Raw genomic sequence first — 25,708 nt, 5'->3', positions numbered from 1 at the left:
GGCCTGTTGTTGGAAAGCTGAAGGGACAAGCACTTAGCCGGTGCCTCAGCAGCCGATCCCATTCCTCTCTTCTTATCTTAAGTGACAAGAGGAGTTTTTCAGCCCTCCTCTGCCCCAGGCTGATCCTGCATTATCTCCCAGTGTACCAGCACCAGCAGCTATCTTAAGCCCCTGACTTCCCTCTGCCTAAAAATATGCTAAAGAGGATGATGCTAGAAACTCAAGCAGTTGTGCAGCTCGGATGTTTTCCAAACTGCTGATGGTATCCGCGGATGATGGACTCGGAGCAAGTGTGCAGCCTGTGGAGACGAGGTATATTCCCCTGAATCTAATGCCATGTACAGATTTGCCTTTCCCCACCAAATGACGAGTCTGATAAAGTGTGTGTGGAGAATGCAAAGTGACAAAACATAGACTAAAGCAGACACCCTAATGAGATATTGATTACCCACACTGGTGTTTACACTTTTGCCTGTCTAATACTCTCCAAGTCCACCATAAACAATTGGCCCTCTGTGCAAGCACATTCAGAGCTCTGCGCTGCACTTTAGCAACGTTTGATGTTCGGATGAATTAACTCAAGTTTTAATATGCAAAGTAGACGCAAACAAACACATCATTAATACATTTTTACATACTTTTATCAACTCCTGCTGCAAAAAGTGGACCAAAACAACCTAAAATAACTGAATGAATATGCATTATTTTCACCATAGCACTCTCACAAAACTTAATTTGACACTTCACTTACACAGCACAAACAAAATGCATGATTTTTGACTGTTTTGACAATTTAAAAGACTCAAAGGCTTCAAGCAGAAACACATTATCTTCTTGAGAGACAACCTCAACAATTAAATTGTAGCCCCCACGCACGCACACACACAGTTGCACCATTACTCTCACTATTACAGTGGACACCACAGCTCTAGTCTACTAGTTGCTTTATTTATCACCCTGATCATTCCCACTCAGCAGATGTATCAAATGTTACAGTTTTATTTAGGGTCAGAGATAAATCTGCAGACTGGGCCTGGCAGCAGCTCTGACGAGAGGCGGCTGTTTGATGTGTGTGTGTGTGTGTGTGTGTGTGTGTGTGTGTGTGTGTGTGTGTGTGTGTGTGTGTGTGTGTGTGTGTGTGGTGTGTGTGTGTGGTGTGGTGTGTGTGTGTGTGTGTGTGTTGTGTGTGTGTGTGTGTGTGTGTGTTGTGTGTGTGTGTGTGTGTGGTGTGTGGTGTGTGTGTGTGCTCTGTATGCTGAGCACACACCCTGTAACCCTTCACATCCTACCAAGCCACACACATACATAACAAGAATACAACGGGAAACTGTTTTAAGATTTTGAAGGGTGTCATGTGTAAGTATAATGTGAACACATTAATGCTATGTGTGTGTGTGTGTGTGTGTGTGTGTGTGTGTGTGTGTGTGTGTGTGTGTGTGTGGTGTGGTGTGTGTGTGTGTGTGTGTGTGTGTGTGTGTGTGTGTGCAAAGACGATATGTGTTGCGTCTGAATGTATTTGGTCCTGTGCACCTCACAAAAGCTTCAAAATAGTGACAAATTAAAATACACCCTGCCATATGCTGCCTTCCTGCTTCTGTTCACATTCACACTGGCTGTCAGGTGCTGGTGAATTTAATATTTGCTTTCAAGTTTGTGCACGTATGTGTGTAAATTATGGGATGTACAGCCACCCGTCACTGTCACATTCTGGTCCCACTTTCTTTACAGCCTTGCATTTCAAATGAGGAGAATTATTCTTGACGCAAAGAGGTTGGATTTGTGTCTCACTGTCCAACATTAACTATTTGGCAGCATTGTGAGAACAATGAGGAAAAGACAAAAGGGAAACAGTCATCTTTAGAGAGTGAAACAAACTCTGAGCAGGACAATGAATAGATAATTCCCACATGTCTCCTCACATTTCTGCTTTACTATGCTGATGCAAAGCTTTACATACTGGACTGAGTAACGGCCCGTCTACACTACAGCGTCGACAGCGTCGAAAGCTCCAATCTGCTCCAATCTGCCCATTCACTTTCAATGGGGTGACGTCACGTAGCCGCGTTTTTTCGCCGAACTGAATTGTGGGTAGCAGAGCGGTCCGTCTCAGGCGTCTTACGGCCCGTCCACACAGCGGCGTGCGTTGACGCTTCCCCATTCACTTTGAATGGGGTGACGTCACTTTTAGCCGAAATGCATCGTGGGAAGCGACGTGGAGCGTAGCTGGCGTGGCTCGCTGCAAAAGTTGAGCAATGTTCAACTTTTGACGCCTCGGCGAGGCGTCAGCCAATCGAATCATATGCCAGTACAAGCTCTAGCCAATCAAACCGCTGCTTGTGTGTCAGGGGCGGGAGATTCATGTGATTGGTTGTTGGTCGAGTTTCAGACACGCCCGCCGGCAAGCGTCAGCGCACGCCGCTGTGTGGACGGGCCGTCAGGCGACAGAAGTTGAACAATGTTCAACTTCTGACGCCGGAGTAGCCAGCGCCAGCCAATCAAATCCCGTTTCCCAAAATCTGACAGCTGAAGCCGTAGCCAATCAAACCGCGTCTAAGCTGGGAGAGATATCCCGCCGTTTATTTCTATATTTCAAAAAAGTCGGAGGAGAAACTAACTATCGCCGTAGCAATCTCCCGGTTTGTATGACCAGACCCTCTTCACCTACCGGGATACAAACCGGAGGAACCAGGCATGGAGGGAGGTGGCAGAGACAGTGGGGGAAACTGGTAGGTTTTCGCCTGTTTGGGGAGTTTATATATATATTGCTCCCATACAATCCCCGGGGTTTTTGCTTTGTATGTCGGGGGCGGGAGATTCATGTGATTGGTTGTTGGTCGTGTTGCTTGAATAAAATCCCCAAGCTCCAGACACGCCCAGCTCCAAGCTTTTTTTGGAGCTGTAGTGTGGACGCTCCGTTACTCTTATGTACACAAGGATGGTAATTCCAGCAACACACTGACAGAGACATCTGAAACCAGCATATGAATATTTGAAATAGTTCTTTCAATTAACCGTGTGTACAACTCCACTGTGGTCACATACCAATATCATCATGCATAGTTAATAGCTCCGTTTTATTATTAGACATCTGTGTTTGTGTATTCCTGCATCAAAATAGCATGCATGTGTCGGCTGCACACATATTTTAGCAGTAGATGCAGCTCATGGCCTGCTGATTGCATAAAGGGGTGTCGGTCCTCAGGAGTGATATGTGTGAGATTACGTCTGTGCTGCAGAGCCCTTAAGTGTAAGACTATTATGCGTATTGGATCTCATGTGGGAGGAAAGAACATCTGAAAGCTATGTATACAGTTTATACTGTGAATATGGTGGAGAGGGGGATACACTGTATATACTGTATGTACGACTGAGTGAAATGGAAATTATTGAAAGCACAACATCCGATGGAACTAGTCGCAGCTTCCATAAATGTGACTGTTTGCTGTTTTTCTTAGAATGTTATGACAGAAATTGTATTGGATGGTCCAAAAGAAGGACTTTTAACAGCTTGATAATAAATACATATCATATCTTTATAAATGGCACGCACAGACTTTAGTTCATTCTAAAAAAAAAATCCTTCACGTTGACAGACCTCTAAATGTCAGTACTGTGTACTTTCTAAGTTAAAAGTGGGTAAAGTCTCTCAACGCTGTGATCCAGGAATAGAGAAAACAAATCATTAAAATGTACTCTGACTCCTCCTCTTTGATTAACATAGTGGGAATTTATTATCAGTGAATCAATTAGCATTGTGGAAGAAAATGGTATGTCTTTAGGGGACTCGATGCTGTAGAATGATTTCATATGATCTACACAGCTATGTACAAGCATGCAGACAGATCACTGGGTGTAATATAATCTACTAAAGGCTGCCACTCACATGTGATATGTGCAAGAGCTGGAAACATGTCGTGAGTTACAGACAGTGTTTCTTACACTTCAACTCACACCGTCACACTCAACTTTGCATTGGGAGGTGTAAACCTGATGTGTTAAAGTCTGCTTTGAGTGTTTGTAACGCCGGAAAGTTTATCTTTCTTCTGCTCATTGTTAACATCTGTGAAATGTGTCACGACACTGATACTGACACTGAATGCTTTCAGGAATTGAAAAGTTCAAATATACTAAATTAGGTGAATGCAGAAAACTTGACTTCTCCCATGGAAAATTGGAAAATATTAAGTTGTAAAAAGGTTTGCATATCTCAGCTAAGCTTTTCTCACCTTTGCATTTGCTAATATAACGGATTAACTAAATATTGAAGAACATATTTAGAATATAAAACAGTGAGAGCTATGTTCTATGCAAATCTATCCGTGACTGAAAACAGAGGATATGACCATAACTGCAGCGTTTTATGCTCGCTAACGAATTAGGTTTCTCTTTGCATATTTTCTCTAAACTGGTCAGTGTGCCAGTACTGATTACAGCAATACCTGTCATTTTGCTCATACACTGTGACATTCTAAATTGGCAATTATAAAATGTCAGTGCAAGAACTATGTCAGTTACAAGCTTGAAAAATATGATTTCAGACAAAAACACAACATGTTTAGCCTTTAACACACAGCAGGCTTCTACTGAAGGAGCTAAGACAGTATATTAGAACAGGTTCTCACATAAAGCTTCAGCTATACTTGATCATGTACAGCTCACGTTACATATCATTTCACATTAGTTTGTGTCACCTATATGTAACTGTGTCGGCCCCTAGGCCTTAGACCAGACCTGGGCATTGTACGGCCCGCGGGCCAAATACGGCCCGCGGGATGATTCTGACCGGCCCGCGAAAGATTACATGATAATTAGAAAATAAAACATATTTTCTAATTATCTTATGGGTGGACTAAAACCGCATTGCTTTTATTTTGAAGCCCATTTATTCTCACAGTGCACGCAATCGTGCACGTCAACTGTGCACGTGAAATGCGTGTCTACCTTCCTTGTCACCTCTGAAAAATGCGAAAATGTCGGCTCATGCCAAAAAGAGGAAAGTGGATGCCGAAAGCAGAACTTTCAAACAAATATGGACTACTAATTTTTTCTTTACTGAAGTCAAGGGTAAACCTGTGTGTTTGGTTTGTGGGGAGCATGTCGCCGTGTTTAAAGAGTACAATTTGAAACGGCATTATGAGACGAAACATGCCGCGAAATACAAAAACTTGACTGATGCCGAACGAGCGCGGACATCAACGGATTTACTAGCAAAGCTAGAAAAACAACAAGGCTGTTTTACAAAGCTGCATGCAGAAAAGAGTGCATGGTCGAGTCTGCAGCACTGCTATGGCCAGAGAAAAAAGAAGCGTTTGAAAACATCCCGCTGTCCCGCCGCACCGTGACGAGAAGGGTGGAGGACATCGCAGAGAATCTGGAGTTTCAGCTGCAAAGTGAAGTGGGAAGCTTCGACTTTTTTTCTTTGGTTTTGGATGAGAGCTGTGACGTCCGTGACACAGCCCAGCTGCTCATATTTCTCCGGGGGATAACGCGCGACTTCAAGCTTACGGAGGAGCTGGCAGCAATGCGGCCAATGAAAGGAACCACAACGGGGAGTGATCTGTTCACAGAGGTAAACGATGTCCGAATTTGACAGGGAAAAATGTTGGGCTTTTGAAAAGAATGCAAGATAAAGTGAGTGAACTCAACGCAGAGCAGAAATGGGTGTTTATACATTGTATTATTCATCAGCAAGCGTTGTGCAAGTCAGTGCTAAAACTTAGCCATGTGGTTGATGTTGTTACTACAACAGTTAATTTCATCAGAGCGCGAGCATTAAATCACAGGCAGTTTGTTTCACTATTGGAGGAGCAAGAGAGCGAACATGGTGATGTCAGGTACCACACAGCTGTCAGATGGCTCAGCCTGGGCAAAGTGCTAAAAAGGTTTTGGGTTCTGAAATCAGAGATAAAAGAGTTTTGTGAGATGAAAGGCAAAACCATCCCAGAGCTGTCTGATAAGGACTGGATGGCAGATTTAACATTTGCTGTTGATGTGACTGCAATGATGAATGCACTGAACACACAACTGCAGGGCAAGGGCCTTTTTGCTCATGAAATGCAGAGCCATGTGAAAGCCTTAATGACAACGTTGCAATTAATGTCAAGGCAACTAGACAGCAACAATCTGGAACACATGAAAACCCTGAAAGAAGTCAAACCATCAGCTGATCACCGGCACAGGTACTCATCCATGTTAGGAGCACTGCGTGATGAATTTTCAAGGCGTTTTCAAGATTTCAAAAAGGTTGAGGATGAAATGCAGCTGGTTTCCTCTCCCTTTACCTGCAGTGTTGATAGTGCACCCACTGAGGTTCAGCTTGAACTCATTGACCTGCAGTCTGATTCACTACTGAAAGAGCACTTTAAGTCAGCATCACTGCTACAGTTCTACTCTGCTCTCAAGGAGGAGAACTTTCCAAACATGAGGAGACATGCTCAGAAGATGTTGGTTCTCTTTGGATCCACCTATACATGTGAACAGACATTCTCAGTCATGAAGTTGACCAAATCCAGGTACAGATCCTCTCTCACTGATGAACATCTGTCAGCTGTGCTTCGCATCTCCACCTCAGACATTCAACCTGACTTTGATGGACTTGTTAAAGCTCAACAGAGACTGGATTTCTCACACTGAATGAAAAAAAAGAACTGAAGAACACTAAAATGTGGAAATATAACAAGTGAAATGGGACACTTGATCTTTTTTTTTTTTTGCGCAGTTCTGAAAACATTAAATGTTTAATATAGGCATGTAAAGTCAAAAAGGCTACAAAACTGGGACACTTTTCTTTACACAGTTACACAGTTCAGTGATATGTCTTGTTTATTTTGGCTACAAAGATGATGTGATGTCTTTAGAAAGCTAAGAAAATCCTTGTTTCAATAGTATATGAAACTCAAAATGCCCTTATTTATTAATGTGACTGAAAATGTTTATCATTTTGGAAATTCTATTTGAATAAATGATATTTTTGAAAGCTAACCTCACCTTTTAATTGCCAAATAATAACATACACTCTAACCAGCGGTCAAAACAATGCCATTTACTGCTTTTTATATAGAAATAAAATGTATAGTATGCATAATTGAGTTCGGCATTTTGGCCCGGCCCTCCAAAATATTTTCAGTTGCTCATTTGGCCCCCTAGGAAAAAGAATTGCCCACCCCTGCCTTAGACTCAGGTCCCTGGTTAGCCACTCCCCAAATCAGGAGAGATTGCTGACACCTGATTTGGGTTGACTGCTCAGCTACAAGTATGGGTGCCTGAGCAGTCAGTCTCTCTCTCCTCTTGGGTAGCTTGGCTCTACTGGACCTTGGTTTGTTTGTTCCTTCGTTACATACTGATGCATGTTCACACACCCACACACTACACACATAACTGATTAACTGACTTCATAGTTAATTTAGTTTCTTTAAATAAATGCACTTCAATTGGATGAATCATGTGTGGTCTCCTTCCTTTGTCCGTCCTTGAGCCAGGGCGTGACATGGGGGCTCGTCTAAAGTCAAAAGTCACATTTTGACATACATTTTGTCGGTATGAATTGTCTGTACTAATTTAGGTTGGAGTATCACACATGGATGTAGTTGTTTTGGAGAGCTTTATTATAATCTAGTTTGGGCCAGTTTTCTTTGAGGTAAATATGCTAAATGTTTGGTGTGGCATGTGACTGGTGTTCTCCTCTGTGAGGCCAAGCAGCAGGTTCTAATGGAGAGTCTGTTGTCGGGGGTTGGGTTTAGTGTGACCGAGAAAGTGGCTAGAGCAGTTGTCTCGGGATCACGTCCATGGTTTCTTGTGGGGTCGCTGTGTATACAGTTGCTTTCCAGTGCCACTGGGTTTCAGTGAATAAATACCCGCCACAAGTATCTGTACGAAGACTAGGTACGAGTTTAGTCAGATAAGGGACATACTCTAATGAGTTAGTTGAGCATGGGGAGTCACCAGTTGTTGTTGCATAGTGTAAAGGTTTGGTGTATGTTACCTCAATGTGGTTATCTAGGTTGCTAGATTTTTGTGGTTTGATATGGCTAACATTGTGGAAGATTTTGTTCAGTGTCCCTCGGCTGAGTTGTTGGAGCAATGTACAAAGGAGCAGTTGTTGAAGATTGCTCATTATTACTCTGTTGATTTTGATTCCAAGCAAACAAAGGAAACCCTGAAAAGTGTTATAAAGGCTCATTTGCTAGACTGTACGGTACTGATGGACAGGGGAGGTAAGAGCGTGGTCACTAATTATGTGTCTGGCTTGACATTTGAACAACAGAAAGAATTGTTGATTTTGAGGTTAGAACAAATTAAACTGGATTTGGAACTGCAAAAATTGGCTTTGATTAGGGCAGGTAAAATGTCTGCATCGGCATTGAATGAGGAACTTGTAAGTTCACGCTTTGATGTTGCAAGTAATTTACTGTTGTTGCCAAAGTTGAATGAAAATGATATAGACACTTTTTTTTGTCTGTTCGAGCGTGTTGCTGATTCAAGGGGCTGGCCTGATGAGGACAGAACTTTAATGTTGCAGTGTGTGTTTACAGGTAAAGCACAAGAAGCCTACTCCGCTTTATCTTCTGATGGCTGTCAAGATTATGATACGGTGAAATCGTCTGTTTTGAAGGCTTATGAGTTGGTTCCTGAAGCGTACCGCCAACGTTTTAGAGACTGGCGAAAGAGTGGTAACAAAACACATGTGGAATTTACACGGGATTTGATCTTGCATTTCAAGCGCTGGTACTCTTCTTCTGGGGTAAAAACATTGGATCAGTTATGTGATTTAATCATTCTGGAGCAGTTGAAACAGTCGGTCCCTGAGAACATTGCAACCTATATTAATGAACATAAAGTCACATGTCCTAGGGAGGCAGCAGTACTGGCTGATGAGTATGTGTTGACGCACAGGCGCATCTTTGGTGAGCGTTATGAAAGGAATGAATCTCAGAGAGCAGGATCTTTGTCCCCAAAGTTTGCACACCACCCTAATGGCACAAGCAATGCAAATGTGTGTAATTATTGCCATCAACAGGGTCATTAGAAAAAAGAATGTCCTTTGCTAGAGGGGAAAAGCAACAATTTTCGTGTGAAGTCAGTTGGTTTGGCTACAACTGTTCATAATCCCAGAGTCGGTGAAACAGAAGTCTTGGCTCCATTGCAAATGCAGGGTAAGGCAATTGATATCTCAGAGGTTGAGTTGGGTTATGCTTCGTTTATGTCTGACGGTTTCGTAACCCTAGTTGGGGGTGACAAGAAAGTTCAAGTCAGGATTTTGAGGGACTCAGGCGCTTTGAATACTTTGGTGAGGGAGGCCATCTTGCCTTTTTCTCCAGATTCAGACACGGGGCGCTGTGTTCCAGTTAGAGGGATTGGTCTGCAATCCATTTCTGTGCCTGAGCATAAACTGTTTCTGTCCTGTGATTTGGTCCAGAGAGAAGTGGAGGTTGGTGTTCGTCCAGAGTTGCCCGTGACTGGAGTGGACATCATTTTGGGAAATGACCTGGCAGGTGGTCGTGTTTGGCCAGATCATGCAAAGCCATTCAGGGGTAACAAAATAAACATTGAAAGAAAGAGTTTTCATGTTAGAGGCGAGGACTGGTTTTGTACTGATAAGTGTGGAATGATGAACTTTGCTAGAAGAAGCAGTTGTTACAGATGTGGCAGGAAGAACCCCATGAGGGCACAGATGATGAAAGCTGGAGGAACAGATAGTTGGAAAACTCTGGCTGGGAGGAGCAGGGGTCTCTTCAGTGTATATGATTGGATGTGCAAAACATGTGGCAATGTCAATTGGGCTAGAAGGTCAGAGTGCAACATTTGTAACACACGGAAGTATGTGAAAGAGAGCTACAGTAACCTCTTTGGGTAAGATGGGGCAGGCAAGGGGAGCTTCGTCCCAGTCTTCTTGAAGTGTTGGCCGTACAGGCATTCCCTGTTTCGTCCACTAAGCAGCAGTAGTTGCTTTTCCTGCGGTTAGGCTATAATGATTGCAGGTTTTGTGCAAATTTCGGTAGTCACCTCAGGTACTTTTTGTCATAGTTCCTTCTTTGCCTAGTATCACTTTTGATAGGCTTATAATGCAGTGTGTGTGTGCTCTGAGACGTGTTACTCAGATTTATGAATTGGAAGAAAATGTTGTGTCTAATATTCTTGTTTTGTTTCAGGATCTGAGGTGCTACCTCATTCTTAAGGGGGGAGGTGTGTCGGCCCCTAGGCCTTAGACTCAGGTCCCTGGTTAGCCACTCCCCAAATCAGGAGAGATTGCTGACACCTGATTTGGGTTGACTGCTCAGCTACAAGTATGGGTGCCTGAGCAGTCAGTCTCTCTCTCCTCTTGGGTAGCTTGGCTCTACTGGACCTTGGTTTGTTTGTTCCTTCTTTACATACTGATGCATGTTCACACACCCACACACTACACACATAACTGATTAACTGACTTCATAGTTAATTTAGTTTCTTTAAATAAATGCACTTCAATTGGATGAATCATGTGTGGTCTCCTTCCTTTGTCCGTCCTTGAGCCAGGGCGTAACAGTAACCGTCCAAAAATCTGTTCACACCCTGTTAAGCCCCTGTCACACTGTCCCGAAGTTGACACCCGATGGACACACGAATATGGAATTGTGAATTTCGCACGAAGATGGCCCCGAATCACACACAAAGGCAACATTTACATTACATTTAAGACATACAACTGCAACGAAAGTAACACAAACAATTATGTTACAGTACTATGATACTGTACTGATATCTTCAGACTTTGTTCTTTACTTTCTCCGTCTTTATATGTAGAAGATATTACGTTTTCTCTGTAATGTTGTTTCCATAGCAACAACAAATTCCTGTCAACTCGCCTTCTAAATAATATATTATATCCTTTTTAGTTTCACAGAACACAAATTGGGTTATTTACATAATATGTTTACATGATTTTGTTGTGCAACAAAACAACCCGATGGACACACGATAAAGGAAATGTTCAAATTCGGCTGTGATCATAGCAACATCGGGCCATTCGTGAGGGCATCTAAGCCATCGTATGACCGCCGGTGGAGTTTCTCAGGCTCCGGCAGCAACTTCGTGAGCGGTGGTAAAATCTTTGGCATGCCAAAACATTGCAGAAGGACCTTGCGAAGGTTCATTTTCGTGTTGAATTCGTGTGTCCATTTTGTCCTTCGTAAGGCCATCGTGAGGGCATCTTGTTATCCTCGGTGCCATCGGGCATTCGCCCCGATCAGAGTGAGGGCGAATGCAAATTCTCGAAAAACTTTGAGAATGAAAATAAAATGAACTTTCCATATTAAAGGAATGTTTTTGAGTGCTTATTCGCTACATTCGAGAGGGATTAAAGAGTTATAGATCTGTTCATCTAACTCTTCGAAAGCTAGTGCATAAGTTATATATTTCTTAAAATGTGGATATATTCCCGTTTCATCTACATGCATGACTTAAAGTCCCTGCAGCTCTCGTGTTAACACTGCTGAACATTCTGCTCTTTGTTCATTGGCTTCTGTCTCTGACAATGTGGGAAAAGCATGTTCTGAGCCATGAAAAGGGCACTCCGGCTGCCTTTTGGTTTGTTAGAGCACACTCTGCTCGATGCATTATAGGACTGTCTGTTCTGGTTCATAACTCCTCTTCACCTTTTGTTCTGTACACCTGGAGTAAACACAACATATATCCCCACTATATGGCCTTGTTTTCTACTTCCAGGTAGCTATACACATTCACTCAGGCATGCTCCCTTTTGTATACAATGTAGCTGTACATTGCAGTACAATCTCTTAAACAACAATTCCCCTTCGATTGCTTAATCACACCACCACTCCAACTAGCTGTACAAACTTGACCACACACACACACACACACACACACACACACACACACACACACACACACTGACCGAAAAAATAGCAGTACAATCAGCAAAGGCACTTTTAATGAGCCTCTTCCCTCTCCATCTATCAGAAAGGAATTAGGACAGCACTCAGCGTCTGAGGGGAGGGTAGCTGGGAGAACGGGGACACATGGCAGAAGGAAGAAGTCTTCATTAAGGACACTGAAGTGGAGGTAGGAGGAGAAAGAGAGGGAGGAAAAAAAGAAGAGGAAGAGGGACTTAAGTGATCCAGAAAAGCTTCTCGCCTCCTCTCTCTCTGGCTAATCAGGAGACAAAGTTATGCCGGTCAGAGCGTTTGTTATTCCGGCTAATCCCTCATCACGCTTTTTCATCAGGGTTGGCATTTGACTATCTGCATTAATTAGATGTTGGAATGGACAGCAAGTTAATATGACGCACGGCGGATAATGAGAAAAGGTCTGCACTGATACCTCTGAGTTAAAAACCGTGCGCCGTGTTTACCTGCGCCCATTTTCACTTATTGACGATTCAGGCGGTTTCTTAGTGCTGATGCCATAATGTACTGTCTGCACTTTGGGAGATAAGTGTGTTCTGGCCTGTTAGTTTGGACTAGTCCGGGATGTCTCTCCTTCTGTCTCCTTCTCTATTTGTATCTCCTTCCACTCCTCTCTGTTTCTTTTATCCCCAAATTCTCCATACATTCTCCTCCATTCACTCTTCCTCTATCTCACCTGTCTTTCCCGTTTTTTCAGACCGTCCCAGAGGACAGTTAGAGCCACTATCTCTCTTTTGCACACTCTCCTCCACTTTTAGACCCTCCTCCCACCCTCCACACCTTCATCCATATCAACTCCAGTTGAATAATCCTCTCCCTAATATTCACAGTTATTCTTCCCGACTGCCTATTCTCTTCTCTGTTTTGTCTGTCCTCTCCTCCCTCCCTTCTCTTTAGTATTCAGTCAGTCATTGCCAAGTGTATGCTGATGCACCTCCTTGACAGAAGACTCAATTCAGCTGCAATCTTTGACCTTACCGTCTCCTCCGGCGTAAATGTTGCTTTCAAGCTAACACAACCTCAGGTCGTTTGTTACTATCTCCGTTTCCTTTTCCTTCACTTGCTTTCTCACCCCTGCCCAGCTCTCTTTCAAACCGTTATCAGGCAGTGCATGTTGACTAAGAACACATTCTTATTTACAGGAACAGCCTTGGGGAGTAGTTGCAAAGAGAGAGAAAAGGTCAGACTCATTCACACGTTCACCTGGGAGACTGTACTGTTTGCCACTGAGCGGCTTCATTGGAGCAGTAGTGGTGCCTTGCTAAAGAGCACTTACCATTTTCTGCTTTATTCAATCCTTCCATATTATATTCTTCGATCCATCTCCCTGCTTTCCCATCTCTCCCGGGTTGTGACACATCAGGAGAGTGGATTCAGAATATGTCAGAGCGCTGTCAGAGCGCTGTCTGTTTTTTTTTTTAAATCTCTCCTATCTGTGAACGCTTCCTTCCGTCTCCTTTCTCCACCCTCATCATTGTAAACAACTGATTATGCCTTTGAGTTACTCCATAATAGTTTCAAGCCTAATGATTCTTGTCATGGCGCAGAGCTGCATTTGAGGCGATCTCAGATCCCCGGTGTTACCAAGCCTTTATCTTTCAAATCCCACAAGCTCCTTAAGTCTCCTCTGTGGAGAGCCCCAGAAGCAACATCTCTCACTCAATTTACCCGACGGACAGGTCGTCATTATTTTGTGCCACAATCTTACTATCATTAAAAATGCACCCTTATATAACCATCAAGGGCGTGGTATCTCTGGCTGGGAACAAGGACAGAACAGCACTCGCAGTTACTTATTTATATGTTTTCTTCCCATTTCCTCCCTCTATTTTGGAAGTGATGATTCAAAAGGAATGAATGCTCAATAAGCCATGAGTAAAATATTCAAATGGTGCCCTATTTACAAAAGCTGGAGAGTTTCTCTCCCACTGCCGTCACATGTTTGTTATGCGATATAAAAAGAGAGGCAGCAGCAACTCCAGAGACCTCAGCCACCGATATAACGTGCCAAGTGGAGTCTTTTTATAGCGGGAGTAAACACATTCGTTTGCCACGTTAAAATCGGCTCCAAATGGAGGCGGTTGTCAAGTTGTTGGACAAAGGATGTGCCATGTGTTTATTTACAAAAGATGGAGGAGGTGTCTCTTGGGATGTTTGATAAGTACAGTAGAAAACAGTGTGCAAAATCCTCTGGCTCCCACACCTGTACGCAAAGGATTGTGGCAGTGTGTGTGTATGTGTGTGTGTGTGTGTGTGTGTTTTGGGCCGGACTGCCAGACGGCTGCTATCAGTGTGAGTCAGACAGGCAGGAGGCTCAGCGAGTGTTTGAAGTGCTATTCTCTATCCCGGAAGTTCGATCCGCTGCGAGGAAATTTGTCATGTTGTTCCACCTTTCTGATTCCCACATGGCGGGGTGAGTGGAAGGTGATTTGTTCCCATTTGCGGTTGACATCTCAATAAACACACACTTGTGGGCAACAGACCGGTAAAGGTAGCTAAGAAATGTGTTCGGCCTTGCTGCCTAATCATTTCCCCTCCTCTCGCTCACGCTGGTTTGAGGAAGAAGTGGGCCAAGCAGTTGTTCTGGGCCGATTCTTGACAGGACATACTTCATCATGTATTCACCTCGCCCCGGGCTTTACACTCCATTCTGCTGCTGGATCTACGATTCTCTTTCTTTCAACCTTCATGTAAATCTGCCTATAATTTATTCTTGCTAAGTTCAAAAGTGTCTCGCCAGATCTCCTTCTAAAACATGATATCTCTCTTTGCACCTCGCAATCATCTATCTACCCGAGGCTTACACCGTGTTCCAGTGGAAGCTCCATCTAAAGTGAATACCTCTTATTCCATTGGTTAATTAAAGCCAGTCCCTCTCTCACATTATTAACATGACTCCTCTGAGATCCATCACATCTCCTGGACACTAGGTGGAAATGCGGCCGAAAGGGGAGGAAAGAGAGAGAGAAAGAGAGAGAGCATATTGTGTAGAGACAGGGAGCCTCAAGAATGATTCAGCCATTGTTACTCATCCCCTCCTTTTTGCAAGAGGGCTCATGTCATGAGTATTTTAAGTGCTCTCCATTCCGTTGTTCTCCTTTAATCCTGTTAGATAACTCTCTTCCTTCCTCCTCCTCCTGCGTCTTTCTTTCTATTTCTCTCCTTCCCTCCTCCGCTCCCCGCTGCCCACTCAGCGGCGAGTCTTACGCTCTGCCATTAAAAAGGCTAGAGTGCCTAAACAAGGTAGAAGAAGAATAGCAGAGGGACTGAGGAGGAGAGGGAACATGACAAAGATGTGCAGGTGTTGGAGAAATCTGCTGGCCGATGGGGCTCGTCTGTTATGAGGAGGGATGAGTATGGACCAAAGCCAAGGCAGTGGGGAGTGAGTTGTGAACCTGCACATAACGTGAGCTGAAGACGCACACTACAACGGAAACAGAAACGTTGATCTCTAAATGTGTGCGATGCAAAATTCATTTTTGGATTATTTCAATATTTTCTGTCCACACCCCCACGACTCATTCAGACATAAATATGCCTTTTGTAAACTCACAATAGAGCATTGCTTTTTATTTGGAAATCACACTGGATTCAATATACAATGTTGAAACACAACTATGATGCAATGTTTCCAACTTGACTTGTAACCACTATTCAAAGCCAGCAACGCTCACCCTGGCTGGAGCAGCTTCCACTTCACTAGAAATACATTTCCCAGAAGCCCCTAGCATCCCCAGCTCATCATTTACACGGGGACAATTACAAATGAGGGCGTAGTAGAGCAGCAGCCCGGCACTGTAGTGCATCTTCTGAGGCGAGGAAGACACTCGGTGCAGGTATAAGGTGGGGCAGCCAAAATTCCTGCAGCTCTTTACACAGCAAAAAATGGGTCACAAGAGCCATGGGAGAATTTGCTAGACCAATAGCACAGACTAGTGGTAAAGACCTGGAAATGCATGCCATGATTCGAGGAAAGATCTGTGGAATCCAGCAACCCTTCCCTCCTTCACTGAGAGGATACTTGGCTTTGATACAGGGTCCCTTCATCCAAGTAGAACCATCATTACCACTTACTTGAACAAGCTTAACCTTCTCTTTCACACTGCGACCACCTGATTTATTTACGATAACCTCTCTCACACTGCCAGAGAAATGTATTCAGCAGAAAGAGGAATTGTGCCGAGGAGAATTTACATGACCCAAAACTGCCCTGCCTCCCCTCCAACTCCATTAATCAAACGCAGAGAGAGAATCCCCAAACGCATCCACTCTTCGTCCTCAAAGGTGATCAATTGATGGCTGGCTGGCTAATAATCAGAGGCACAGGGCGGCACACACTTCCCAAAGATTTATGCGGAGACAAGTGGATTTATAGAGGAGGAAATATGAGAGATCTGGAGAACAAAATCTATTTACTTAATTTGTCCTCCCAGAGATTTGAGACGGGAACTCCTGGGGGAAACCAGGGGGTGTGAGTCTGGGAGAAGTACGGAAATGGAAATTGACTATCCGTCATGGAGGCGTTGGATGTAACAGAATTATCTGTTTTTGATTGATGAACATGTGTTTCCACTTTCAATAGAATCTCAATCCATGTGAATATGCCCAGTGCCTTAGAAGGGTCAAAATGCATTTTGGAGTAGATTCACTCCCTGACTTTGCCCCCCACCCATTACATATGATCTAATAACAGCAGATTGCTTCGAAATGACTGTGACGGACACTTATATGCTTAGGTTTGTCAGCAATAGAGACAGGCAGGAATGCAGAAGGCCCTCCAACAGCTTGCCTTAGGCAGACATGAGAGAAACCTTTTAAAGCAACTCAAGCCATCACCGGTGTGACGTGAGGTGATACAGTGACAGGAAAAGCGGTCTTTTAAGAAGATGATCAATGCTATCATCTTCTCCAAAGCTGACTAGAAAAAAGGACAGAGTATAGCGGCGTAGAGTTTCCTGAGAGGAGCTACCCTCTCTCCTTCTCCATGTAATTCTCCCACTTTACCCTTAATGTGTTTTCCCTCTTCCCGTCCTTCTGCTGCCTCTCCCTGTTTCATTCTCAGTTCCATCATCTCATGTGATCTCTCACCCTTCACCCTCTTCATCTATCACTGCTCGAGGCCCTCCTCCTTTTCCGCTGCAGCTCCTCTGCCTCCTGTCTACCACACACTATCACACTCACTCCCCGCATTGCACTGACAGCATGCTTATCCTGTTGTGTTGATGAGATATGTGAACGATTAACATTATGCATGCTGAGCAGATTATGATAGCCTTTGGGGAGGAGCAGTTTCAGAGTGATGGAAAGTTTCCAGCATGATAGAAAAGTCTGCTGATGAGTGGGGAAAGGTAGCATACAAAGATGTCTGCACTCACCAATTCTTGACCTCGGCAGCAGCCTTCCACAGTCTTCATTCTGAAAGGAAGATGGACAATTATATTCAGTTTATTTCAAAAGCACTTCTCTGAAGAGGAAAAACGTATGGCTACTTTCTAAAGGATTAGCAAGAACACAAGGCACTAAAAAATGCCAATTTTTCTTCTGAGTTATGTAATTCAGAAGAAAAAGTTTCTGTTTTTTAGAATTTGTTTCTTTACGTTTGGATGGGAACATTTTTCACTTTGACAGCTCACATAGGAAATGATATGCTGTAAAATTCAACCTGACAACTACAAACTAATGCAAATGTGTCTAAAATATCAAACCTTCTCCCACCCAAAGCATATCTTTTTTTAGGCTGGATGACGCCGATTCTGAATCGACAAATGATATGATGAACTACATAATTCCATCTGCGCCTGACAGTGACGCTCTCCCATGCCACTGAGGCAGCTGTTGGTACAGAGTGAGAGCGGGAAGCGGAAGTCAGATCACTTCCCAAGTGCTCATTTTTAGCAGGCTTTGGGCGCAGCGCACCAGAGCTGACGAGCTGAGCACAGAGTTTCTGACACAATGGTGTCAAACTCGGGACTGTGATGTCAGCTCACACGAGAGAAGAGCTCACACCAGCTGCAACATGCACACACACACAGAGTGTCAAGACTGTGCTGCAATTAGTGTGTTTGCTGCGAACCCTAATGACGCAGTTACAGTACAATGTTTTAATAAAGAGGCTCGCATGGTGATGGAATACAGAATATATTGCAAACAATTATTTCTCCAATAATAATACACCAGTGATTAAATCCTACCATTTAGTAACTTGCAACTAAAGCTTTAACAAGAAGTAGCTACTGAGTAATATAGAAGTTGTCTTGAGAGTTTTGCTTCACGTCCTCCTTCATGTTCTAAGAAATGATTTAACAGATGGGATCCTCACAGTTCTCTATGGCATGCTGTGTCAGCGCTGAAATGAAGTCTTTTTGATGATTCAGTTTCACTTAAATGTGTGGTAAACTTCCCAAATAAACATAATTATGCGACACAAGATGTTGCTCTTATCACGATTACTTTTGGCAATAGTTCCCTTGTGGTCATTTCTATGTTCCCAGGATCCTCATTGTAAAGAGATGGGTATCATTGCAGGTCAAATTGCAAAATAAGAAATGGATGTTTCAAATGCAGTTTGAATGGTACACATCTGGCTACACACTTTGGAAATATCACAGTCTGAAGTAAAGGAAAGGTCTTGCCGGCATATTTAAAGGTTATTGTTTAAGAAGAATAATTGAATCGGGCTATTCTGACATATTATCCCGATAACATGCTGGAGAAGCCCAAAACCGATCTGAAAAGATTGCAATTGTAATTATGAAAACACAACTCTGAATCAATGCTAATGAGTTGTGTCTCCTGGCTGGGTACATAGACGACAGTTTGCTAACCAGATATCCATAGCACTCAGTCTTAATTAAATCTTTTATGGTTTTCTCATAAAAAATATAGTATGTGTATAATTAGGTTTTTATGGGATTAACATTCAAATGAAGTCCTTATAGTTGAGTTAAAAATAAATGCAATGAACCACTTAAGCAAAACTGCTTTAAGTTTTGAGTATCCAGCAGCAGGCTGTATTTGTAAAAGGACTATATTCTATGTGGATATTCATACAGTATTGGAATTAGGATGTCATCGGCATGAGGTTTGTTTTACAGTTAATTTACTCTGTTAATACAAGCAAGTTATAATTCCCATCTTGTATCAGCACTAAAGTATGCCATAAATTGCCGGTCATTTAGGACTGGGTGTGATATTTCCCAGCATTCCATCGGAGAAGTACATAAATAAATACATTAAAATAAATAAGGATTGTATTTTTCCAACTGCTCCCACTTGACTGCCGTTTTAGGAGCTGTGTACGGATAAGTAATATCTCCACATCCACCTCAACGTGCTGCAGGTTTTATGAGTGGAGTCTGTTGGTTACTGTTCTGGGGAAGGTCATAAACGGGCGATTTATGTCTGAAGTGCAGCCCGGAATGCTGATGCATACTGTCAGAGAGCGGAGACACTGTCTGCTTTGACTCACATTGAATGGAAACAGTAAAGTCCACAACTGAAGGCCCTAACTCATGCACTTTACAGTATGTTAACGTAACCGGCAGAAGGAAAGTGTATACAGTAAGGCAAGGCAAGGCAAGGCAAGTTTATTTATATAGCACTTTTCGACGCAGGGTAATTCAAAGTGCTTTACAAAAAAGAAATGAAAGACATTAAGCATTAAAAAAGAAAAGCTAATCAAATAAACATTAAGGAAAAATACATGGATAAAAGTTACAGTGCAGTCTAAAATATGAATAGTTCAATTAAACATTACAAGAAAAAGTACATGGATAAAAGTTACAGTGCTAATAAAATAAACATTAAGGAAAAATACATGGATAAAAGTTACAGTGCAGTCTAGAATATGATTTAATTTAGACAGACTTTCATGACATCCACAATCGGACCCTCAGGAGGCTGTACACACCCCCTCCCCTGCTTTGCTTCCATAACAAAGTCTTTAAAGTGTTACCAAAACACTATTTTTCATCCGTCGATGCCAGATATTCCAAATATCTCTGCTTTCGAGCAGTCCCTCTCATAAATGTCATGGAGTTTAATTACGTTTAGAAAAAGTACATGGATAAAAGTTACAGTGCAGTTTAAGATATGAAAAGTTAAATTAAAAGCAGCGACAAAAAGAAAAGTCTTCAGCCTGGATTTAAAAGTAGTCAGAGTTGCAGCGGACCTGCAGGTTTCTGGGAGTTTGTTCCAGATATTTGGAGCATAATAACTGAACGCTGCTTTCCCATGTTTAGTTCTGACTCTGGGGACAGAAAGCTGACCAGTCCCTGAAGACCTGAGAGATCTGGATGGTTCATAGTTTAGCAGGAGGTCAGTAATGTATTTTGGGCCTAAACCATTCAGTGCTTTATAAACCAGCATCAATATTTTGAAATCTATTCTTTGACACACAGGAAGCCAGTGTAAAGACTTCAGAACAGGAGTGATGTGATCCACTTTCTTAGTGTTAGTGAGGACTCGAGCAGCGGCGTTCTGAATCAGCTGCAGCTTTCTAATAGATTTTTTAGTGAGACCTGTGAAGACACCATTGCAGTAGTCCAGTCTACTGAAGATAAAGGCATGGTAGAAAGATGGAATAAAACGTTATGACATAAAAGCCAGGTTTCACCATCTTACATCACATCTCAAGTGTAATTTGAGGTCTAAGTGCAGCACTGTATGTAAGAGTGCCACCAGCGCTACAGCTAATCGTCATGGAGAGAATACTTCATTAGCTCCGTCTTCCACTACCGTCTGCTTTTCTGGGAAATTGTATTCAAAGCAACACAGCCTTACAGCAGTGTTCATCAGCACAACAGCTAATATGATGTTACATCGATTACTGCAGCACATCTTTTTTTCTGGACATTTAAGCCAGCATTGTTAGATTATGGCTGTTTTAATTGCTATAGACAAGGGGTCCGTTAGCATAGGTTCTTGGGTGGCCATGGCCATGTTTCTCCAAATCACTAAGCTAATTATACAAGCTAATTAATCAGTATGGTTGGAATTGTCCGCGTGAGCAGACGCTGCTCTTTGTTGCCTTGCATAATGAAAGGAGTCCATTTTTAGATGGAGGAAATTAAAAAGAGGAGGGGGGAAGAAACGTTGATCTCAAAAGTAAACATATGATATTTGCATATCAAATGAGTAGGAAAACTAAAATAGTTGCATAATAATAATAATTACAGATGCAAAACACCAAGCTCGACATTCTCAGGCATATGCTCCATCCCTTACCCAGATACGGTGTTGGAAACTTGCAAGATAAACATGGTACACTGTTAATATTAGTGTGTGTGTGTGTGTGTGTGTGTGTGTGTGTGTGTGTGTGTGTGTGTGTGTGTGTGTGTGTGTGTGTGTGTGTGTGTGTGTGTGTGTGTGTGTGTGTGTGTGTGTGTGTGTGTGTGTGTGTGTGTGTGTGTGTGTGTGTGTGTGTGTGTGTGTGTGTGTGTGTGTGTGTGTGTGTGTGTGTGTGTGTGTGTGTGTGTGTGTGTGTGTGTGTGTGTGTGTGTGTGTGTGTGTGTGTGTGTGTGTGTGTGTGTGTGTGTGTTAGTTAGAGAGAGCCTGTCTGTATGTTTTCAGGAGTGAGGCGGACCTCTTTCATCCTCGGAGATCATTAGGCTCCCTTGCCACCATATTATTTTTCTAGTCATCAATCTGTGCACAGCCATTGACAACATCAATTAATGTCCCATATATGTGCACAGTATAGTTATCACTAGGTGTGTGTGTGTGTGTGTGTGTGTGTGTGTGTGTGTGTGTGTGTGTGTGTGTGTGTGTGTGTGTGTGTGTGATAGGGATTCATGCTATCTGCACACAGCTAAGAGTGCATGAGAGAGTCACTGTCAAAATGTATTACTCACAAGAAGACATATCCAAACATCCTGCTCTCCTGTCTTCAGTGTGCTGCAGACACTGTCAGCTATTTTTAGCAGCTCTCATTATGCAAACGAAAAATCATCTCCTCAAAGTACATGAAGCCTGTTTACCAACCCTCATGGGACTATGCAGATACCACAGCGATGCATAGTGGCTACAGGGTGTAGGGTATTCTCCATATGCTTCAGCATGTGATTATGGAGCAGCTCCACAGAACAATGCTCAAAGAGGTTACATGTGAATAGACAAACTGTCCATGTGGTTGACCAGGAATGTATGAGGAAATAGGGTAAACAAATACAGAATGAGGCACACTGAAGAATACAAAAAACATGAATAAAAACTCTCTAATTAGCCTCAATGTTGTAAAAGCAAGCTAGCAAAAACTAGCAGAAGGTGTTAATGAAGCAGTTTTTTGCTTGAGGCTACTATCTGCTGGGAAATATAATATAATACAAATATATAAAATACATTAACTCCAGTAATGCAATCAAATCTTATATGGAAGCATAGTGAATGCAGTGTGCATGCAGCAGGGGTAACATGTGTCTGACTCACTATTAAATGGGATGCTGGCCATCTATCTGTACGTGTGATATGAGTTTGCATGGTTATAATTGAATCAAATGGACCGTAAGACCTTGTATTGCTTATTAAATGTGTACCCCCCGAAATAAGTTCACATAAATAGTGCAATCATTCAAAACAATCCCCAAATTCCTGTGCTGAATGCTCTTAATGGTTTTAGTTGTTTGTAGAGCACTTTGAATTGCCTTGTTTTGAAATGTGCTATATAAATAAACCTTTCTTTCCTTGGAAATGTTCTGGTAATTTCCTGACCCTTTGCAACCTGAGATGACATACATAAAGCAAGACTCGGCCTGACCTCTCCTTCTCTTTTTCTTGCAGGGAAATTCTGAGGGGTTCTCTTCTTTCATCGCTCTGGTCCGAGGCAGCAATCGCACATTATTATTCCAAACGGGTAAGATCCATAAAAGCCTTCCTTCAAAATTGTATTATTCAATAAAGCACTCCATCTATGACAATCACCACTGACCGAAATCCTTTGTTCACTGTTCAAATATCAATGCACGGACAGAAACAAAGATACAAATGTCAACCCCATAGAAATCTAATCAAAGGTCAAACTACTAAATGCTGTTAGTATAGATACATGTGAGGAGAGAATGCATGAGCAGTCACAGCAAAATGTCTGCCTGACTTTTATTGTTTGATATGAACAAATACACAGGAAACAAGTTGGATTTCCTTGTATTGATGTTGATAGAAATTGTAGTGAATGCCCTTTTCACTCGCTGTCTCAACAGTATCATAAAGTTGATAGTGAGCTTTTACCCGTAGACAGATCAGTAAAGGGCAGTATCTGTATGAATATGGCGGGTATTGCTCTGTACAGCCTTTTGACAAGATAACGCATGCTGATGGTGCCCTCTGGAGTACAGGCGTCTCTACTGCTGTTTCCACATTAAGACTGTGTGCACGATGCATCCATTCACACTTCTCTCAGAGTCAGAGAGATGCTTTTAGCACAATGCACGCATGCAAACAAACAGACAAGAGGCTTTAGAAAAAAATTGGAAATAAAATACAGCATGGATGCAAACACTTTCATCGTCCCACATAAAGAATCATATCGCCCTGCACTGCTTTCCTTAAACATGTCTCAAATTAAGAATAACGACCTCTACTCATCGTTACCGTAATGATGTGTAAGTAGTGATCATTAGAGGTCCAGTTCATGTCCTCTAGGGCTCCCCTCCATCGCCGAGCTGTTTTTCAGATCATTGATTAGTGCTGTGGTTTCTCCCAGAGGAGTTTGCGGGTGCAGCTGTAATTGGAGCGTTTGTGTTACCTCTCCCTGGGCAACACACACCAACACATTACTCTACATGTCCATAGGATTACCAATTAACTCATCAAATGCACCTGCAAGGAAAGTGTTGTGCTATTTTGAGAAGAAATAATGGGAGAGCTATTCTGGCTCAGTGTCTGGTTATTTGGGACACAGGCTTGCGTTTATTTTTTCCCCAAGTAGCATCAAATATATTCCCAAATGTGTTAAATACAGTTGCAAGAAAAAGTGAACCCTTTGGAACTACCTGGATTTCTGCATAAGTTGGTCATAAAAAGTGTTCTGATCTTCATCTAAGTCACAACAATAGACACACACAGTCTGCTTAACTAATAGCACACAAACAATTATATGTTTTCATGTTTTTATTGAACACACCATGTAAACATTCACAGCGCAGGGTGGAACAAGTATGAGAACCCCTCGGCTAAAGACTTCTTCAAGAGCTACTTGGAGTCAGGAGTCAGCCCACCTGGAGTCCAATCAATGAGACGAGACTGGAGGTGTTGGTTAAAGCTGCCCTGCCCTATAAAAAACACACACCACTTTTGAATTTGCTATTCTTAAGAAGCATAGCCAGATGTGAACCATGCCTCGCACACAAGAGCTCTCAGAAGACCTACCATTAAGAACTGTTGACTTGCATAAAGCTGGAAAGGGTTCCAGAAGTATCTCTGAAAGCCTTGATGGTCATCAGGCCACAGTAAGACACGTTGTCTATAATTGGAGAAAGCTCAGCACTGTTGCTACTCTCCCTAGGAGTGGCCGTCCTGTGAAGATGACTGCAAGAGCACAGCGCAGAATGCTCAATGAGGTGAAGAAGAATCCTCGAGAGTCAGCTAGAGACTTAAAGAAATCTCTGGCACATGCTAACATCTCTGTTGAGGAATCTACGATACGTGAAACACTGAACAAGAATGGAGTTCATGGGAGGACACCACGGAGGAAGCCACTGCTGTGCAGAAAAAACATTGCTGCACGTTTGAGGTTTGCAAAAGAGCACCTGGATGTTCCACAGCACGACTGGCAACATATTCTGTGGGCAGATGAAACCAGAGCCGAGTTGTTTGGAAGGAACACACAACGCTATGTGGGGAGGATCCAAAGGGTTCACGTACTTTTTCTTGCAACTGTAGGTGAGAGTAGACAATATTGTAGCGACCCTGCATAGGATGTCCAGGGTGTCACTCAGGCATCCCCGTCTCTCTGCCAATCATAGAGCTGCACAGTGATGCTGGTTGAGGTGCGGGCCTGTGGTTGGGGGAGCGGACGGGGAGTTGTGACGTAGACACTGCTATATATATATGTGTAAGGCTAGGAGTTAGGTTAGTGTGAGGTTGTTAGAGTTTATTGAATCATAAATATGTTTTCATAATGTGTTCTGATAAATGTATTGTCATAAATGTGTTTAAGAAGATTCTTAGTCAGGAAGGGAGGAACAGAGAACAGTCTGTTCAGGAGCACACATACACACACACACACACACACACACACACACACACACACACACACACACACACACACACACACACACACACACACACACACACACACACACACACACACACACACACACACACACACACACACACACACACACACACACACACACACATTCACATGACAGGGTCACAAGATACACAGTAACATATATTGGTGTTGTTCATCATCACATGATTGTCATGTTACTGTATTGTTGAAAATAAAAGAGCTGCACTGAGAGAAGACGAGCGGAATTGGTTGAGAGTGTACATTTGCAGGTCGCTCGCCGATTCTCCTTGCATCAAGCTAAATTGAAAACTCGAGTACTGTTATCTCTGTTCACTGGATTTGGTATATTGAACCGAACTGGGGTTTTACCCTTACAAAGTAATATTGGATACCCCACAGAGGTAGAACCCACAAAGTGTACATGTACCTGTGATCATCTGTAAAGAACAAGAATAATAATAATAATAATGAGTTCCATTTATAAAGCACTTCATTTTTTAATGCAAATCCCGAAGTGCTACAAGTAGTGAGCATGAACAGTAACAAGAGTTATTAAAGCCTTGTTACGCTCCTCGTAAAG

The 25,708-nt window shown here is 42.7% G+C and overlaps 1 protein-coding gene across 14 annotated transcripts in view; it reads left to right on the top strand.

Annotated features, from left to right (window-relative positions):
* LOC117463550 (receptor-type tyrosine-protein phosphatase delta-like) overlaps positions 1-25,708 on the top strand; it is a 405,065-nt gene that overhangs the window by 156,961 nt on the left and 222,396 nt on the right. For all 14 annotated transcript variants that reach the window (XM_071206543.1, XM_071206542.1, XM_071206541.1 and 11 more), the window contains exon 5: positions 22,674-22,746. The gene's annotated coding sequence lies outside the window, so the exon portion shown is untranslated. The remainder of the gene's footprint in view (positions 1-22,673; positions 22,747-25,708) is intronic.

This window comes from Pseudochaenichthys georgianus, chromosome 18 (assembly GCF_902827115.2).
Source record: "Pseudochaenichthys georgianus chromosome 18, fPseGeo1.2, whole genome shotgun sequence".
In the NCBI taxonomy this organism is placed as follows: Eukaryota; Metazoa; Chordata; class Actinopteri; order Perciformes; family Channichthyidae; genus Pseudochaenichthys; species Pseudochaenichthys georgianus.
Note: the sequence above shows the minus strand (reverse complement) of the source record. Positions and strands in the feature narration are given on the sequence as shown.